Genomic DNA, 21,900 nt, shown 5'->3' on the forward strand with positions numbered 1-21,900 from the left:
GGAGATGTGGCAAGGGCTGGCATTGGACTGACTAATGATGAAGATCACCAAAGATCGTAAGGGTACCCCTTTGCCATTGAGAAGTGCCTTGAGGGTCCTCTTGAAGACCTCCGTGTCAAATTCGGTTAAATTGTTTGATGTCACCATGGAGGAGATTATTTCCCAGGGCATTCATTTTACACCTGTCAGAATGGCTAAAATCAAAACCACCAAAGATAGCCTATGCTGGAGAGGATGTGGAGTAAGGGGAACACTCAACCATTGTTGGTGGGAATGCAAACTTGTGCAACCACTGGGTCTGAACGAGCATGTGATCAAACCGGACTCTCTGAATGTGGCTGAGAATGGGAGCAGATAGAGAAGCCAATAATAATGACACTGCGTTTTGATTCTACTGCATGTACTGGCTTTTTGGGAGCCTAGTCTGTTTGGAGTCACATCTTCCTAGATCTGGATGGAGTGGGGAGGGCCTTGGACTTCCCACAGGGCAGGGCACCCTGACTGCTCTTAGGACTGGAGAGAGAGGGGAAGGAGGAGTGGTGGGAGTGGGAGGAAAATGGGAGGAGGTGGAATTTTTTTTTTTTTTTGGTTTTTTGAGACAGGGTTTCTCTGTGTCTTTGGAGCCTGTCCTGGAACTAGCTCTGTAGACCAGGCTGGTCTCGAACTCACAGAGATCCGCCTGCCTCTGCTTCCCGAGTGCTGGGATTAAAGGCGTGCACCACCATCGCCCGGCGGAGGTGGAAATTTTTAATAAATAAATAAATAAGCCACAACTTGTCAAAATGCAGGGAATAAATGACCATGGAAAGATATGTCCCATTTGATACACTAACAACACAACTTCTATACCTAAGTAAGGTTCAGAGAACATTGTAGAAGAGAATGGTAAGAACAAGAGGACCTGGAGGTCTACTGCAAGAACTCATCATTAATAGGTTACTGCAAAGCTCGACCCATAAAATTTCCAACAATCTGGTTGCCTAAATAAGTCTTGAAACATGATAACATCAGTTGACCGAAAGCATCAAATCACACAAGACCCCAACACTAGATGAAAATCTGTGGGCAATTAAGAACTGCTGAGAAGTTCCCCCTCCTAGATCTGAGCCCTCTTATTGGTCCAACATCAACTCAACAGCCCCGAAAATACATACACATGAGTAATATTAAATAGATTCACACACAGACACACACACACACACACACACACACAGAGATTTACATGTTCATATATCTATGTGTTTATGTGTAACAGTAATAATTAAAGAAAAAGAGGGAAAATAAAATAGAAGTTAAGATATTGATTCTAAATGGCTGAAATTTAAGTGTATATGGCAGATAAAATTTAAATATACATTTTTTGTTGACTCATTTGCTCGTAAAACCCTCTGTACTCTACCAGAAAATGAACAAAATGCCAAGACTGACTCCATTACTTTGTTTTCTTAATTTAAAAATATTAAAGTTTAAAAAGGAATTCCTTAGCTAGGTCTCTTTATAAACAATTAAAGAAAATAATCTAAGAACTCTAAACCAGCAGTTTTCTAACTTGAACAAAGAACAAACTTACATAGAGAGCTTGTTAGGATAGACTCTGCTACAGCTGTAGATGCTCTTCTGGCAACCCAAGCTAAGAATGTGTGTAATAGAACCAGCTTCAAAGTCAACAATGCTTAGAGAAGTGTGTTGCATAACCAGGTAGAATAGTATGTTGAGAGGAGTGTGATCTTACTTTCAGTTGTCAACTTGCCACAGTCCAGAACCTCCTGGGAAGAGAGTTTCAATGAGGGATTGTCAAGATCTTCTTGGTGTGTATGCACGTTTGTAGGGAAATGTCCTGATTACAGTAATTGATCTAGGAAGATCCGGACCACTGTGGGCAGCAACACTCCAAGGATTTATGCCCTGGGATAGATAGAAGTAGAGAAAGTGAGCTGAATAGTCAGTTTATGTGCATACTTCATATGATTGTGGATGTGATTAGCGCTTTTTGGTTTCTATTACCTTGACTGCCCTACAATGATGGACTATACCCTGGAATGTGAGTTAAAAATAAATTGTTTTCCCCTAAGATGCTTTCTGTCAGGAATTTTATCATATCAAAAGAAATTAACCTACAACATGTGTGATATGTTTAAAACTTAAATGCTGTATAACGGTCCCACACTGAGCTGAAACTGGTCAATGAAAATTCTTTCCAAACATCCTAAGTTTTTAGGCATACTGTTTGCATAATCATTTTCTGCTTTAAAGATTGACCAATATCATCCCTTACTGGTGTAGGAGGTTCTTGTGTTCATGTGTTGCTTTCATTGGCTAATGAATAAAGAAACTGCTTTGGGCCTAATAGGGCAGAACTTAGGTAGGCAGAGAAGATAGAACTGAATGCTGGGAAGAAAAACAGAGTGAGAGCCCCCATGGAGTCACCAAAAACAGATGTGCCGAATCTTTCTCAGTAGGCCACCGCCACGTGGCGATATACAGATTAATAGAAATGAGTTAAATCAAGACGTGAGAGTTAGCCAATAAGAGGGTAGAACTAATGGGCAAAGCAGTGATTTGATTAATACAATGTCTGTGTGGTTATTTCAGGTGTAAGTTAGCTGACCAGCCGGGACAAACAAGAGGCCCTCTCCTCACAAAAACTTATGCTTTATACATGAAGAAGAAATTATTGGCTCATGTATTGGGAAATTCAAGACTTAAGTGGGTCCAGAGCACAAACAGATCCAAAGTCCCCATTCTCTTCATTGTCTGGTTCTATTTATAGCTGTTCTTGTTTGTGGGATGACTGTGTTGTTTCCTAACACACACTCTCTCTTCCAAAGGAAGAGCATAAAGAGAAGGCATCTCACAGGTCATGAGATAAAAAAGAGAGATATAATGTCTCTTGGTATCTACAAGGAAACTCAAAGAACAGGAAACACATCCACCATAAGCACAGAACACAGATATCAGACTGACCAGTCCTTGGTGACCATCACGGTGACTAAGGAGAGACAGAATTCTTCAAATGATAGCTTCAGTAGAAGCACAAGTGATATGCAGCTTCATAGTGGAAATAAGACTTAAAAACTCTGTCTTAACATTGAAGGTTGAACAAGTAAATTGGAAAGAATACAGTAGAAAAGTCAATTCCAATTGTGATCAAACCTGTGTGATTGAATCACTATTGAAACATCATGCCACAAAACAAGTGATAGAAAACTGATTTCTCTCTTGTTTGATGATAACACATTCCTGTTAACTTCACTTCAGAGATACCTCTACCACCTGCAAGTCTTTATTATTCTCTTTCTACTTCCAGTGAGCTCACAAGCCTTCATGATAGAGCAGACACTTGCTGTGCTGTTAAATAAACAAATGGGAGAACAGGAGTAATAAAACTGAACCAAAAAGTTCAAATGAGCTTACTGAACTGATTTGTTCACCCAAGAATGAATACAGCAAAAGAGTATACTTTTTGATCATTCTTGAATATGAATTTGAGTTAAGTAAAACATAAATGAAACTCTAAAATTTGACAATAAAATTGAAAATGCAGGGTACCATTCAGGGACAGAGGGATTTTAGAGTCTTGCTGTGAATTCAAGATCACCCTGTCTCAGCATCATGAGTGTTGGGATTACTAGTGTTCATCGGAACACTGAATGAAAAAGAACATCACTACCAAGGTTGGGTGATATTTTTGAGGCTCTCTGTACAGTGTCGATTAAGGTGTCTATTGTAACATTGCAAAATAGAAGTGCAATGTTACCTAGTTTACCTCTGGCTGAATAACTATCATTTAGACCTGGCATCGTTTTCTGTGTTTATCCAATGATTCTCCATCCTGGTGATGTAGAGACGGTATATTGGCAGTCTTGGAGCTCTCTGCTCTCTAGGCTCATCCAAGATATGTGCTTAAATTCCATGGGTTTGAAGCCCAGGGAACTATATATTAAGTCTGCCTAGGAGATTCCTATATGAAGCCAGAGCTGAGAAACACAGACCTTAGCTCTCTGCAGTCTCAGTACCTAAGTAGTTTCTTTGAGCTTTTACAAACAGTTTTTTTCCCCCTCAGGTAAGCTCCTTAACCTCAGGTACAATACATGTTGTTACTTTCCTATAGTCAGCATCTTTTCCCTCAAGACTATAGTGGGCTACTTTTAACAACAGTCTCTCTTCTCACACAGAAATTATTTTCCAAATGCATCTTTCTCACAATGATCTGAAGAAAACACTGGAAGCAAAAATCAATTTAACTGTCTAGATAAATTCATGGCATACATGAGAGGCAACTTTTGTCTCAGAGGTCTATAGTTATTGAAAGTTGACTCCTGCCTCTAAATTTCTAGTAAATTAAGATAGCCTAGGAATATAATTTAATTTAAATATGAAAACTTTCATTCTAATTTCTAATTAGATATGTCTAAATTTCTAAATATTCCTTGCAAAAGACAAATGGAGTAGGAGAGTAGGAGGAAGAGTGTCATTGTTGCTGCCTTTGGTTGATTGAAGTGCATACTGTGCTCTGGGTGAAATATAGTTGCTGGAGCAAGTAGGATTCAGAGAAGGTAGGCAGAAGTGGGAAGACAAAGCTAAAGACTGAACTTTGCATATCCACTGAAAAGTTACAGGGATTCATGCCTAGTAAAGTTTCTGAATCTTGTCACTGTTGACAGTTGTGCTAGGTATTTCTCTGCTGGGGAATAGGAAAGGCTGTTTGGTGCACCCTAGCTGTCAGCAGCATCTCTGATCTCTGCTTTCCAGATGCCAGTATTAAACATTTCCATGTGGGTACAATTGCTATCTCACTGCATGGATCTTGCCAACTGCCACTTGAAAAACTAAAATTGGAACTGGTGAGATTGTACAATGGCTAAAGCAGTTGCTAAACATATGTGAGGACCCAAGTTCAGATCCCCAGAATCCACATAAAATCCAGAATGATTGTGCACATCTGTAATTCCTGTGCTTCTACAGCAAGATAGAATGTGTTTTCAGGAGTATCCCTGGAAGCCCATAGGCCAGATAATCTTGTGTACCCAGTGGTAATCAATAAGAGACCCTGTCCTAAATAGGTAGAAGGTGATCAACACCTGAGTTTGTTCTCTTACCTCCACATATATTCGGTGTCACAGGGCATGCCTGTACTCATACACATGAACTCCTGCACACACACACACACACACACACACACACACACACACACACACGTTTTATTATATACACACACATAAATAAAGATAAATTTTGAAAAAGAATAAAATCACCCTGCTCTTGAACAAGTGTTACAGAGTGACCACATTAGAACTTGGTAAACTTAGGAAGTTTTCAGCAAAAAGTTAATATTAAATATAATAATGATAATGGAAATTAATTTTAATTATTCAATCACTTGTATGAAACATGACACAGGTTGTATGTGAGTCCATTTAATTTTCCTAATGCTAAGAAAAGAGTGGTTCATGCATGAATCACTCTGCTAATAGGTGACATATATCAGGATCCAGCTTCAATGGGTTTATATGCTTCAGAGTAGGGGCATGTGGATTAGAAATGTTAGGCAGAATAAAAAGAAATACAGAGTCATAGGATAGTACTGGGAGAGCAACTCAGTGAATACTGAATCCAAGTGTATTTATTTCTTATGATCTTTAAACACCCCAATCCAAAAACAGGACAAGAAAGCAAATGATATTTTATCATGATACAAGGAACAAAGTGATTACCATTTCAATTCCACAAACACCAAGAAACCATGCCGTAGTCAAGATATCTTTGTTAGTAGCAATACCTTAAGTCAAATCTCCTGTCAACAATCTCGAAGGAGCAAGAATAGGCTTAAACTCTGTGATCTTTAATCAAGGTGGAATGGATTCACTTCCGTGGGCCATCTTAATACCCAAACCACCAAATAACCACACCCTAGATCAAAATATGTTTTTTAGTAGCCACACTTTAAGTGAAATCTTCTGTCAATTACCTAGAAGGAGCAAGAATTGGCTTAAACTCTCTGACCTTTAGTCAAGGTGGAACATATCCACTTCTGTGGGCCATCTAAATACTCAAAGCACCAATTAACCTACACACTATGGTAGGATAACTTGTTTGTAGCCACTCCTTAAGTCAAACTTCTTGTCAATAACTTTTAAAGAGCAAGAGGAGGCTTAGGCTCTCTGACCTTCAGTCCAGGTGGAGCAGACCCACTTCTGTGGGCCCCCACACTCTCTGGATACTTTTACTCTGCTATTGCTGTTGATATTGTCTAAAACTGTGAAACTTGAATAGACAAGAAATATATGAGAAACAAAGGTGGTTCAGAGAAAAAGAATTCACTGTGCTTCAAATCTGAGTCTTAAATATTTTCCTATTATATAAAAATTCTGATCTAGAAGACTAAAGCACTGGGAAAATATGGACACTGCTACTGGGACTAAAGTTTGCACTGTTAACATTTGTATAAATGCTGAGCAAGTTGGTAGCCTGCCTCTAATACCAGTGTTCAGGAAGCACAGTCAGAATCTGTAGAGAAAGCTGACTAGCTACACAGCTAATGGAAAGCTTTGTGTTCAAGTGAGAGACCCTACTTTAGTATATAAGATGGAGAGCAATTGTGGAACAACCTCCTGCCTACATATGCATACTACATGCATACACACATGTGAAGCACACACACACACACACACACACACACACGGAAAGAGAGAGAGAGAGAGAGAGAGAGAGAGAGAGAGAGAGAGAGAGAGAGAGAGAGAGAGAGACCCTGTTTCCTTTTCTTCAACTTACATTTTGGGAAAAAAAATACATCAAGTCTATAAAGTAATACAAATTTCTATAAAAAAATATCACTTCCACAGGGAATTCCTCCTGACTTCTTGTGGAAGAGAATGGCGTTCCCCAATCTACAGGCAAATGGTGGTCAGAGACTGACATGTTGATGTCTCCCTCAATCACATATCTGCCTTAGTTTTGAGATATAGTCTCAGTGTGGAGTTCATGATGTCAGCTAGACTGGCTAGCTGGGAGCCACTAGGATGTACTTGACTGTTTCCCATTGTTAGGGTTACAGGCATGTCTGATTTCATCTGGCTTTTCTTTTTTTACATGGGTTCTGGAGATCTGAACTTATGTATTCATACTTTCAAAGCAAGCACTTAAAGCACTTATCCACTGAGCCATCTCTCTGTCTCCCATTCTACATTCTCTAAATTTTCTTATAATTGGCCCAGAGTAACATTAATTGCTCACCCATTTATTTGAAGGAAAATGTTATTAAGTTCTTTATAGAAAATAGATACTTGAAGGACATAGGGGACCACATATGTAACAAAAAGAGGGTTTCTTAATAAAGAAAAACATGCAGGATGTCATGGCACATTGTAGCACGAATAATAAAACCACAGAGACAGATATTGGGTATCAAGCTGAAGATCAGAAAAGAAAAAAGGCCAAGCCACTAGAAAAGTCTTGCCTCTACCAAGGCTGGTGACTAGAGACTGAGTCCTGAGGCTCTGACTCCTCCCATCTTATATTCCTCTCTAGTGCTGGGATTAAAGGTGTGTAACTCCCTAGTACTGAAATTAAAGGTGTGATCCATAACCACTTGGGTCTGTTTCTGCATTGATCTTGTATAGCTCACAGTGGCCTTGAAATCAAAGAGACCCATCTGCCTCTGTCTCCAAAATACTGGAATTAAAAGTCTGTGACACCACTGCCTGACATCTAGTGGTTTAATCTTGCCTTCTGATCTTCTGTCAAGCCTTATTTATTAAAACATAAATAAAATATTATTATAGCAGGTGCCTGTAATCTCAGCACTTCTTAACAAAATGCTGTAGGACCAAGAATTCCTAATAGTCTTTGGCTACAATAAATAGATTTAGAGTCCAGTATGATCAAAGATAAATAGGAGTTATAAAATGTCTCAGTGATTAAGAGGATGCATTGCCCTTCTAGAAGATCCAAGTTTGTTCCCAGCACCCATGTTGGGCAATTCAGGATTATCTGTAACTTTGGTGCCAGAATATGTGATGCCCTCTTCAGGCTTCTTCAGGCAGTACAATCATGTGTACAACCCCTGCCATATTAACATAATTAAAAATAACATCTTTAAAAGTAAATACATAAAAACCACAATCATGCCTGCAATCCCTGTCACATAAGCATAACTGAAAAATAAAATCTTTAAAAATAAATAAATGAAAATCTTAGCTAAACAAAGCCAAATCAAGAGAGATCTCACTTTCATTTAAAATATTACTGGAAATTCCTTACGGTTCAGCTTATGTTAAATGACAGAAATAAAATACAAGAGGATAATGTGAAAGAGTATTGCAATAAGTTCTTCCTTAAGGTAGCATCTTGTGGAAAGCCTGCCATTGATGGGACATGATCTGTGAAACTTCAGCAATGTCAAAATCTGCACTGAGAATATTCCAATTAGGAGAAAAGCAAGAACGGCAGTCCTGAAGCTGGAGTAAGTTGTTATAACCACGACAGGTAAAGAATCTGAGATTGATAGAGACAGATCACGTGAAGGCGAATGTTTGGAAGGAAGGCAGAACCAGAATGCACACGGTTTAGAAGCTGAAAGGAATAGTTGTTTTCTAAAGGTGACATGAAGTCAGAGGAGGGGTTTAAGTTCATAAATCTTATGAACATTTTAAGAAGCTATTGGCCACTGAGAATGCTATATTAAGGGTGAAAGGAGGAAAAGAATGATGAATTAGGGAGTGATTTCATTAGACAAGTCAAGAGATAATGGCTCAAGTGAGGATGCTAAGTGTATTTGAGAAGATGCTCTGGTTCAGGACATGCTTTGGATATGAAATCAAGCGAACAGTCCTGTGAATGAGAAGAGTAGAAAAGGATGAGGTAAAGTGCTCAAGAACCTTTGGGATTTTGGTTTATGTATAGGCAGTGCCATTTGCTTTCAAACGAGGAAAATCAGGAAGGATGTGAAAAGGGTAAGAAGTTCATGGAAAACTACGAATATCCATTGTCTTTTTTTTCTTATTTTAAACCATATCTGACAGTGACGATTTCAAGTGGTCAGCTGTGTCACAGACTGGAAATAAGGCGAGGCTGGACAAGGCATTTAGGGAAACGATAGTGATTATAACCTTGAGACCTGATCAACTCGGGGGAAAAACAACAGTTAACTCTAGAAAGAATTCTAAATCATCCTAGTATTAGCAAGTTACAAGAATGAGAAAAGGAGACAGGGGAAAAGAAAGTGGTGCGATAAGGGAAAAGAAAAAAAAAGTCCATCGTAGCAGCAATCGCCTGAAATCCCAGCACACAGGATGCTGGGGATCATGAATTTGAACCACCTTGGACTTTTTCCCCACCCCCCAAAAAGAAGGAAACCAACAACATGTGTTGTTCTAAAACCTAAATGATAATAAATATCATTTGACATTTGTAGTTCTCCCAGCTAACCTCCCTCTTCAATTGCTTTTCTGATAAGAAAAGTTCTGTTTAACAATGGATTAAATATATGACCCTCAAGGAAAGAGTGAACTAAAATGTCCTTAAAGGAGAGGGTGCTTCAACTGCTAGGGGTGTCAAGGATTAATAAGTGTATGAATGATAAGTGAGTGGCTTATTTTGGAAATTGATCAGCACTGAATAATGACCCTTACAGAGGGGTCTCTGGACAGAACTTGGTGTGTATCAGAGAGAGATGAGGCTGTCATAAGCTATCATATATAGACCTGAGCAGTGAACTCTGGGGAATGGTTGCTCTGAACTTTATAACTGTTCAACACCTTCCTCCTTAGTATTACCTAACTCAGTTTCCAGTTTTACACAAACTTGTGAATTATAACTACACAGCTTCTATCTGGAAATCTAGAACGACTAATAGATAAACAGACACATAGGTACAGAAATGCATTAAGATGTATACATGGTAATGGCAGCAAGCATAAATTTTTAAGCCTGTATTTCATTGGACCCTGTGTTGGAAAAAATTATGAACTATGAGTTCTTCCTGGCAAGGAATAGAGAAATACCTAACTATATTATCGTAAGAAGTTAATCAGTTTGTGTAGCTAGTATAATTCACTTTAAAAATGAATGTTCCTTCTCCATCATATCCTTCTTTTAGACTTAATTATCCAAATAATTCTTTTAGTACTTTGCTTTATGTCAATAAGCATTACCAATCTCTTTATATATGTTATATATACATAAATATACACACAAATACACACTGTTAAGATTTTTTGTCAAGAATTTAAATAAGCTGTAGATATTTGAAATGATCATTTATTAAAAAAATCTTCCAGTTTTAGTTGGCTTTTCCTTTCCCACTTGACTATGGTCAAGGATCATACATGACTTTGAATAAATTCAGTAGATGATAAAGAATTACTAAAATATGAAATTGTTGAAAACTACATTTTAAACACCAATTAATATGCCATTTTACAAATATTAAAATAAAAAGAAAGCTCAGACAGAGACTCATGCTTCTATTTTCTGCTTAGATATTTTCAAATGTAGACTCAACAAACAGGATGACATTTTCAAAGAACTTTTAACTGATAATGAATGAGCCTTCTATTTTGTCATGATTCTTTTACCAGGCATGTGATAATCAACTTGAAAGCCTGTTGTTACATAATGAAAAGACAGTTATAGCCCAAGTTCTTTGGCTTCATTTTAAAAAATGGAGGTGCTATACTAAAATGTCTTTTAAAGCAAATCTACTTTTTTAGGGACATTTTATACGTCTTTGTTATCAAGAATGATTTTAATCACCGTACTTTATATAAGGGATCTGGCATCATTGGAGGACCCTTGAACCAACAAAGATACCAAAATACAAGCGTATTATAATTGCTTTGTGAAAGTGATTTCAACGTGAAATTAGACTTTTAACAGAACATGCACTGCCCATCCTATATGCTTGGAATTCCTGGCTTATTGCACACAGCTCTCCATTAAAAGAAATTCAAAGTCCCTACTGTACCGGGCGGTGGTGGCACACACCTTTAATCCCAGCATTTGGGAGGCAGAGGGAAGAAGACATCTGTGAGTTTGAGGTCAGCCTGGTCTACAAGAGCTAGTTTTGGGACAGGTACCAAAGCTACAGAGAAACCTTGTCTCAAAAAAAAAATATATACATACATATATATATATATACATACATATATGTATGTATATATATATGTATATATATATATCCCTATTGCACCCATTTTTCTCTTCTTACTTCCTTTCCATTTTTTCTTTTCTTTGTTTTAGCTATTTAATTCTTAAGAAAAAGGGTTTTTTTTTAAAAAAAAAAAAGAAAAGAAAAAAGGGTTTTATCTTTCCCAGTTTCAAAAATGTGCATCTGCATAATATCTTCAGGAATGAGAGGAGTCTGGGGAAAACAGCAGCCTCTTTGGGTGTGGCTATCACTCACAGTTTATGTTCATGATGTCACTGTGAGGATTACTTAGATCTACTGACATGTTTCCTGAAGGAAAGGTAGTGCCATCTCCATGGTCAATGGTTGACACTGTGAAACAGATTCAGGAAGGAAGAGGAGTAGGGTGAATTACTACAAGACTTCATTCCCACACAAGGCTGTGTGTAGTATGTGTGAGGGAAAGAAGAATGGGCCCTAGGGAAGTGGTTTTTATCCATGATGTTAAAGATGTGGCCAAGGCCTGAGTCCTCTGAAAAATCATAAATGGTTCTTACACTGCACTTCCCACAATGAAAACTATATCAGGAGGCATGTTTTTACTTTAATAAAATGTATTTGCCCAAGAAGTTTTACTAAGTAAACCAATCAATGCAACTAAGCAATTTGTTTTAAAAAGATACTTTCTGACATTGAGCTTGCCAGCTCTATATTTCCATACATCCCCGGTGGCCTCTTTGTAATAGTGTGTGGATGCTTCATAATTGTTATTTTTAATTTAACATGTGTTCTAGGCATCCACATGGTCTTTCTAGTCAACATTTAAAAACTGTAGGCTATTTTAAATCCTGACTTTTATAGAAAATATTTCAATGAATATATTCATTGAATGTACATGGATTTTGAAGCAATATATTAAGTCAAGAAAAAGCTAGTTGAGCCAAAAGACTAAAAAACATTAGCATTATGATTCTAGAATATGATACTGTCTTCCAAAATATCAGGCAATTCACCCCTCCATAATACACAGGTTTCAGACAAATGTCAACAACATTAAGAGATAAGGAAAAAGAAAACTTTCAAAATAGTGAATTCTTGGAGCATATTTATACTTCTGAAAGCCTCTGCATTTGAAGCAAAGACAAGGCAGTAAAAACTCTAGCTTCATGCTTGGTAAAGAGCATAACCTCTGATTATTTCTTCTGTTACAAAGAGAGTATGAATCAATTAAGCAGCATGCAGAGAGTCTGAAGGAAGGTACATCCCAAGGAGTGGCTTCCACTCCACTCTCCTGAAAAGTCTCAGTTTCACAGTACCAGCCATGAACTGCAATTCAATAGGTATATAGTATAGTAGATGGAAGGAAGGGAGGGAGGAGCCAAACAGTAAGTTTGCAATCTCTACATGCAGACTTTATAAGGTACCATTTGCAATGATCTCTTCTTTATGGGAATAAGACAAATCACAATAAGATGCACCATAAAGCAGATTACTGGAATTGGTACTGATGGGGAAGAAACGAAGAGTGCTAGGCAACCCGCTCCATCCAAAAGAAATGTCACTTGTAATGGTGTGCAGTATGCATGCCTGAAGAGCAGAATTAGATGCTGGGCTTTAGCAGATGTAATTATATAGCGTGATAAAGTGAGGCACAAAAGAAGCTGAACGACTCTTTCCAAATTACAAAGCTGTAAAGCATTCAGCAGTCAAGTAGTAAAAATGGAGGAAAGTACTTTACTCCTTTAATTTGAAAAATCTATCCCCTGCCCTATAACAATATGCCTAAGATGAGCAATGTACTCTGGAGTACAGAAAGGCTGCTGCCTGCCTTTGCTCAAGTTCCAAGTGATTTCACAACCTCAGTAAGATCAACTATGCAGGACAAAAAGAAGCCCAAGTCACTGTACTTTTCTAGATTTGCCTTTGTGACACAAGAAGCTATATGTGACAACAGTGATGGACTAATCTTAAATTAGGGTACGATTCTGACAAGGGTAAGGAAATGCAACCTTCTTATAGTGGGTCCTTTTTAACTTCTCAGGACCCAACAAAGCTCATTCCTGTGTATTCAATAGATGACAGGCCGTATCTGGTACAGAAAAACATGTGACATTGTCTACCAGGCCATCTGCTATCAAAATAATAAGTGCAGTTAGAGTGAGATAAAAAGACTTGGAGAAACAAGGGGCAGGGGGCACAAAGGCCATAGAGAAGGTGTTTTACTAGCAAGGGAAAGGCACTTGCTCTGTAGAGATATTTCCAAGCTGAAAATGAAAGTGAAAAGAACAACAAATTAGCTATGCAAATTGCCTACACTAGGATAATAGAAATCCAGGGACTGGCAGGAAGACAATGCATGCACAAATGAAGTCACTGTTCCTTTTTATTATCTGCATTTTTGGCAGAGTCCTGCATGCCACCCTTCCAGCAGTTCTAACTATTCTTATCTCAGTGACTTCACATGGCTGCCATGGAGAAGTCGTGGGTTTTAAATGAGATATGGGGTAGGGGGGGAGCATGTTGTCCAAGTAATAGAAGCCCACTTAGTCCTGAACATAAAATAGATTTTGAGAGGCCTTGATCTTCAAACATAGTTTTTCTCGTGAATATTGTTTTTTATTTTATTTTCACCATCCATTACATGGTGCAAAGTCTTTGGATGCAGTCTCATTTGATGAGGAAGGTCCATGCACCACACCAGCGTCTGTGTTCCTTGATTTTTACCTGGCAGAATCATATTAGTCTCTAACTTCATTCATTCTAATGAGGATTTAAAAAAAAATAAACAGGAAGAAATTATATAATAGCCAACCCAATTTACAACTTACTGGTAGTTGTATGGGAAATACCTAAAGAAAGAAAACACAATTCTACAAATATATAAAACACACACATATAATCATGAAGTAATTTTAATAAAATAAACACGGTTAAAGGGCAGGAGCAATTTATTATCATTGTTTATCTGGTAAACATTACTGAGAACCTATGTGTACTAGAAGCTCTGTTGAACCTGCTGAGGGAGACAATGATGTATAAGGACATATGGATCATTCTGCCAATAAACATTAATTGTGAGATTCATTCTGCTGAGGATAAGCATCTTGTCTCATCTACAATTTGTTACCCACTTCCTGTTCCTAATTTGCAAAACAATTAATGACCTTGTTAGCAAATGTGTAAACAATAGCTATTAAATACGTAAATATACTCATTTAGCTCCTCTTTTTCCTTTGCCAATAAAATAAACCCTCTCTATTAATAAACTGCTATAAATGAAAGGACTATGTTGATAAACTACACTTAGACATGACAAAAGTTCTGAGTGTGTAAGGGTAGAAATAAGAGATCCTGGAAAGATTAATCATATTCTTTCTGTGGCCTTCACAGTAGCATTTATTAAAAAATTAAAACTGCATTCATTTTTAAGTAGAAATTACATCTTCAATTATACTACTTAATACTTTGTTTTTATATGCTTTCTATAGGCACTGTTTCCACTCATTCAATTACTAACTATAAAATAACTCAAAGAAACAAGAAGTTTAACTTATAGTAAAAGAATATTAAAACTGTATTAATGGAAAAAGAGAGAGGATTGTTTTATATTCCCATTGCCTTATTTAAGTAACTGTCCAATATTCTGTTTTGCCATGGCTAGTAGATAATAACTATAAATGCCTTGTATTTGTAGGGTACTTGGGTTTTTATTTGTAGTAGTAATGCAGATGAGAGTTCCCAGCCAAAACAACTAAATTTGGAGGTTATTATTTTGTTTTATTAAGGTCTATCATACACACATTAAACCATATACAGCACACTAATCCTGAGTGTCCCACTAGATAAATTTTAGGTTCATGTAACCACATAGATCAAAACTGGGACATTCCTAGAACCCTACAAATTTCCTTTTATCCCTGTAATCAATTAAAACAACTTCCTTCTCAACTTCCCAACTCAGGAAATCCAGTTAACACAGCTTCTTCTGCCTGTTTCTGATTGTCATGTAAGTGAAGTTAGGAATGTGTACACTTTGTGTGCATTTTTCCCATTAGCAGATATGTGATTTAACTGAGAGGCTGGGCCAGATGCTGTGTTCTATTAATCACATAAACATTACACAGTACACATATACTTTTCTCCGTTTGATATTTGAATTCTTTCTAGTTTTGTGTAAAACATGAATAAAACTATTAAAACAAAATAACAACAACAACAGAGAAAAACCTCTAGGAAGGCATAGAAATGATCAAGTGGTTTCAAGTTGTTGCTATGAAAGCTAAAGACCTGCATTTGGATCCCACCATTGATATAAAAATCTGGGTATGTCCGCATGTGTTCCTACAACCCCAGCACTGTGTGTAGAGTTTGAATAGGAAGTCTCTGCTGTTCGTTGTATAGGAGCTGAACTCCTCTGGGTTAAGAAAAGGCTGTGTCTCAAAAGGAAAAATAGAAACATCTTACTCATGCCTTCCCCATATCCATATGTACATATACCGTGAATAGCACACACACACTCACACACACATAATTTTAAGATATCAACAAGCAAATACATATTAAATAAATAATGATCAAAAGACCATTATTTCTGAGTAAAATCAGTGTGTGAAGCTAATTTAAGCTTGAGGGTGTTTGCCAACTCTTGTGAACCTAAATTTTAAATGTCATAGATTCTCGATTCCTACAGGAGAGAACAAGCCTACTTCAAGTAGACAGAGGAAAGGGAAACTAATAAGAAACTTTTGCATTAAAGTGAAGCCCTTATTCTAAGTCTAAATCAGAAATTAATCCAGATCTGCAGGGAATGCAAAGAAAACTACTCATTTTTAAACCCAGTACCAAATGTAGAAAAAAAAATAAACGAACCATGAAAATCTAAATTGTCCAATTGGGCTTTGCAGATTTGAACTCCTGCTTACTTCCAAGAAACTTAAGGGTAAACTTCTGTTTAAAGTTTAATATTGTTACCTCTACTGGAGGAAATGCAAGCAAATTATCTCCGAGGGATTCCATTTTCAATTAAAGTCTCAAAACACAAACTGTTAAAAGATCATAAAACACGTAGGAAGTAAAGACATATCAAGAACTAGCAAGAATAGAGCAACTCAGACAACTGGTGGTAAAAAATTACAAAATGGAAGATCATACAAGAAAATAATGACTCTGCTAAATAACACAAGAAGAGTCTTAGTCTTTGTCTCAATGAAATTAAAAACTGAGGAGGTGGGACATAACTCAGTAGAAGCTGAAAGTATAGCAATAAAATAGAAGTATAATAATTAAACACAGGATAAAAGTGGGATTTAATTATATATAACATCTACTCAATCAACATCTCTTAGCAAAGAAAGATTAAAGTAAAGATGATTAGATTATAATGCAGAACTTTCCACAAGATATAGAAGTTAGGTTTTTTTTTTTTTACAAATCCAACAAAAATAAAAGGAAAAACATAAAATCAGAATTTATATCTGTTTATATCACACCAAATATCTATAACACAATGACCAAGGGAACTTAAAATCAGTTAAACAGTGGGGCTAGAAAGATGGCTCAGTGATTAATAACACGTGTGTCTCCTTCATAGGCTACAAATTTGGTTCCCACTACCTACATTGGGTTACTTGCATACATCTGTAATTTCAGCTCCAGCTCCAGGAGATTCAACATCTTGCATCTGCATACATGTAGACATATACACACAGAGAGATGCCCACACAATCACAAAATTATATATATCTGAGAGAGTAAAGCTCATAACAGACCCTTCTTACCATAAAGGGGTTGTTATCTTGTAAGGAGTGGAAAGGACTGAAGTATCTTTTATGTATTTGGAGTGTGTAGTATAACTTAGAGTTATATAATCACAAATACATCGTGTAAAATGTAAGTGAAATAAGAATCTTTGAAATTAACAAAACCAGAGAACAATTTCTACAAAACGCACAATCAGGGGATTTCAGAAAAAGGCAGAAAAGACAAAAAGGAAACAACTGACCGAAAGGTATAGGATACAAGAACAACTGATGGCTAATGAATGTTATAAATAGTCAAGCAAGTCCCAATATACACTGACTGTCTACAATCGCATATGATAGTAAAGATGACAAGTAGAGGTTGCTAATAGCAGACACTGAAAAAGAAAATACAGTGTTTTAAGTCTTTACATTTGGGAGAGAAGAAATGCCAACATTAACTAGCTTCAATATTAACTACTTTTAATATTAACTAGTTTTAAATTTCATAACTAAACAAATAAATTAAGTTGCAGGGGCTAGAGAGGTGGCCCAGCAGGTAAGAGCACTTGCTAGCCTTCCAAAAGACCCAAGTTTGGTACCAGAACCCATATCAGGCAGCTCACAACCACCTTAAACTCCAGCTTCAGGAGATATAGTGCCCTCTTCTGTACTTCTTCAGCACCCAAATGCATAGTCACATAGAATCATGAAGACATACATAAATAAAGATAATTTCAAAAAAGAGATAACAGTACAACTACAATGAGATGAATTTTAAAATAAAAAGTAAATCTGAGAGATAAAAGGAAATAGAAAATGAAAGAAGGCAAGGAACAGAAAAAGGAGAAATAAAAAGTGGGACAGACAAAATAAAATGACAGATGCCAAGATTCTAGTGATTTTTAAATTAATTAAATTCTTGAATTAAAGATACAAATTGCCAACATTAGTCCATAAAAAATTTAAAAATATGCTGCCTTGGGCAGCTCTAAAATAATAACTCACAGGAAGAGTGAAAGATAAAATGTTTATTATCAAGTATGAATTTTCAAAAAATTAAAGAAAATTAGCTATAATAATGTTAATATAGAGAGTGATATGAGTTCTAAAAGTATAATCAAGATTAAGAAAATGACGATGATAGATAAATACAAAACAAATATATAGAAAAACATAATTAGAGAGAAAGAGAGAGTGTTTCCTTTGGCTATTCAGGTCATATACCTATAAAATATAACTTCATAATTTCAATAAGTTGCATTTGAACAAAATTTTAAAATATTTACTCTAGCAACAACCCTATAAAGAGGTGTCCAGTATATATTAAAAAGTATGAAAATCCAATAGTAAAGCTCTAACAATCTAATTAAAATGTGAAATGACAACATGAGCAGATATTTCACTGAAAGGATACACGAATGTCAGAGAAACACATAAAAAGATGTTCAGCACCACTATATATTAGAGAAATGCATATAAACACATTCTGAAATATTATGCTCTATTTTTCAGAAGAAAACTGTATAAAACAGCTAAAATTAAAATGTATAAATGTAACAATACCAGATGCTAGCAAGAATAACAGGAAAGTGGGTCTCTCATACATTGCTCATTGCTGGTGGACTAAAAACGATCCAGCAACTCAGGAAACAGTTTAGCAATTTCTCTAATAACAGAAGTATGTTCATAGCATGTCACTCAGTAACTGTTTGTGGGTATTTATCCAAGAAAGTAAAACATACGTTGATTTAAAAACATGTGTGCAAATATCTGAAACAGTATTTGTATTAGACCAAACCAAAGCACTCCCCTCAATAAAAAAAATACAAAAAAAAACAGGCAAAAAGTGGCATACCCATACCATATATGACAACATAAGTGTTATAAAGAACAGAGTGTAAACAGACTTCTCAAATGGGTTTGGGCATCATGCTGAATTGAAATGTCAGTCTCCAAAAAGGATGTGAGCCAAGTTACAAAAGTATATCAAAATGACAAAATACCGAGATAAAAGACAACTTAGTAGTCACCTGGGGTGAAGGATGATGGCAGGGTGTGGATGAATGTGGCTCTAAAAGTGTGGCAGGACCAACCGAGGTTTCAGTGATGAATAATAATTTGGTACCTTGACTACAGTGAGATCAACACTGCAGGAACCTAAAGCTGTGATAATGGAGAAGGATCTATGTACGCACCGCACGACCGGAAGCTACCTAGCTTGGATCACACACAATGATGTGTGGACAATATGACCACTGGGCGAAATTAACAACTTCCTTCTTCAGTGTTTGAATATGTTATACAGTTCTTTCATTTCTTTCGCTAGGTTTATTCAAAGCTATGTCTCTCCCCAGATACAATGGCAGACATTAAAAAAATAAGTATCAGCAAATGCTGCAAGGATTGTGGACAAAGAAAACTATCATACAACATGAGTAAGAGTGTAAACCAACTAGCCGTGATGGAAAACAGGAGAGCAAGACCTCAAGAAACTAAGGACACATGCATCATGTAATCCAGTTACAGGTATATGACTCCTAGGTCTTTACCCGAAAGCGTAGAAGTCAGCATATTATAGGAATATTTGCTCATAAATGCTTACTACAAGCCGATTTACAATAGCTAAGTTATGGAACCAACCGAGGTATACATCAACAACAGAAATTAATGACCTGTAAAGCAATTATATCATTTTCTCAACAAAGACAAAAGTAGTTCCTTTGCAAGAACTAATTGAGATGACAAATCTTTACAGATAAATAGATTGGGAGAATAAGGAGAAGCAGAGGAAATAATTAGAGCATGCTATAACTGAAAACTATGGAAACTACAGGCACTTAGAGAATACTAAGAAAACACCATGATTCCTCAATGGCAATAAATTTGAAACTTGACTATAAAATGCCTGAAATAATATAGTGAAGACAGTGGTCTGAACAATGAGAAACAGACTTCTTTTAAAAAATATTTTTAGATTTACTAGTGTTATGTGTATAAGTCTTTTGCTTGTGTCTTTATTTCTTTTCTGTTGTAATAATAAAATATACCATGATCCATAAAAAATTATAAAATAAAGCACTCGATTTGGAGCTTGTAGTATTAGCAGGCTAGAGTCCGTGACCATCATAGCAGGAAGCATTACAGCAAGCAGGCAGGCATGGGACTGGAGCTGTAGTGGAGCACACACATCTTGAGACAACCATTAGAGAGAAAGAACAGAAATGATGTGGGTTTTTGAAAACTCAAAGCCCACACCCAGTGAAGCTTTATCTCCAACTGGGCCACACATCCTAATCTTTCCCAAACATGTCCACCATCTGGGGACCAAGAATTCAAATATATGAGACTATGGAAGGTCATTTTTATTCAAACCATCCCAATCTGCATGGATGTATGCCAACACATGTGTGTTTGGTGTCTGTGGAGGTCAGAAAAGAGTGTAGAATCCTCTGGACCTGGAGTTATTGATGATTGTGAGCTGCCATGTGGGTGCTGAGAAACAAACCTCACTTCTCTACAAAAGCAACAAATATTCCTCATATAACTGAACCATCTCTCCAGCTTCAAGAAACTTATCTTTTAAAATAATGAGTTAGTTGGAGATGAAGAGATGGATCTGTGGCTAGGAACACTTGATACTCTCGCAAGAGGACACAGATTCATTTCCCAGCACCCATATGGCAGGTCACAACTATCTATATCTCCAGCTACAGGCAGGGTATCTGACACCCTCTTCTTGCTCCCAGAGGCACTAAACAATTCATATGCTGCAAGCAGGTTTTCATGTACATGTTAAAAATTTTTTAAAAATTATTTTAATGAAGTGTTAACTGTAGGGATAGCTATATAGTTATGAGTCTCCTGTTCCTTTTTTGTTAGCTCCAACAGAAAAGTTCCAGAGAAGACTTAGAATGTTTGTTACATTAAATATCTGCCAAATTCCCAAATCAGTCACTGTGGTGGCATGGGATAATGCATCACCTGGATCACTTCTTGATATCAGTTTCTCTGAATGCATTGCAGGAGAGTTGCCTCGGGCACAGCTGTTACTGACACTATCAGTAGAGAAGACATCACTCAAAAAAAACAAAACAGGGAAAGAGTGACCCTGTCATCCAAATATTTATAGACCAATCCCCACCAAAGTTTATATTTTTGTTGTACTACTAGGTGATTCAACTGATATCCATCAGTGGGTAGAAGACATCCAAAGCATCTCACACCCACAGGTATGAAGGTGGTCTGTCTGTTAGATGCCTGACTGCCATGTCACAGAAAACAGCAAGCTTAAGGTTGTCACTGAGGTTATGAAACCATTTGAAGAAACCATCTATTAGGTAGTGAAATAATATACATTTATTAAAATTTGACTCAAAACTCTAACATTTCTTCATGCAAAATCAACTCCTTAAAAAACAATTTATTCCTTTAAAATGTTCAATAATTGGATAAAAAAGCAGTGCAGAATTATTTGAGGAAATCTAAGGCAGGCTTGCATCAGAAATCTCGAAATGACAAACTGCTTGAGACCACTGCATCATATTTATTTGGTCAGTCATTGGTTTGCAATTCTCTAAGAATCTTTAAGCTTCCTCAGACCTCAGGATATTCTAGTCAATATTTGAACAGAAGCTAGGACTCCCCGACAGCCTCACATCAAGCAGGAAACAGAGACCAGCTCATGACAAGGAAAATCCATAGAGCAAGGAAATTATGCTTTATCGCTTAGCTATTCATTTTTCCTGGGCAGTCAGCTAATTTTCATTGCATTATCTTTTATTTGCTGGTCTCACAACCCTAAAGAACTTCGAATTTTAACAACTGAGCCTTTTTAGGAAAACAAAGGAAAAACCATATCAGGCTTCTTTGAAGTTCTGGTCCTATCATTTTCTCCCCTATAACATGAGCTCTTTGAGTCATAGAAACATTTCCTATCTTTTATATGTCTATGTCCCTTCAATATTGGAAGAGAGTTTTCATTCTCCTCATGTTGAGAAAGAAATCATTGAACTTATGGAACTAAAAAAATCTTGA

Source organism: Microtus pennsylvanicus, chromosome 8 (genome assembly GCF_037038515.1).
Source record: "Microtus pennsylvanicus isolate mMicPen1 chromosome 8, mMicPen1.hap1, whole genome shotgun sequence".
NCBI lineage: Eukaryota > Metazoa > Chordata > Mammalia > Rodentia > Cricetidae > Microtus > Microtus pennsylvanicus.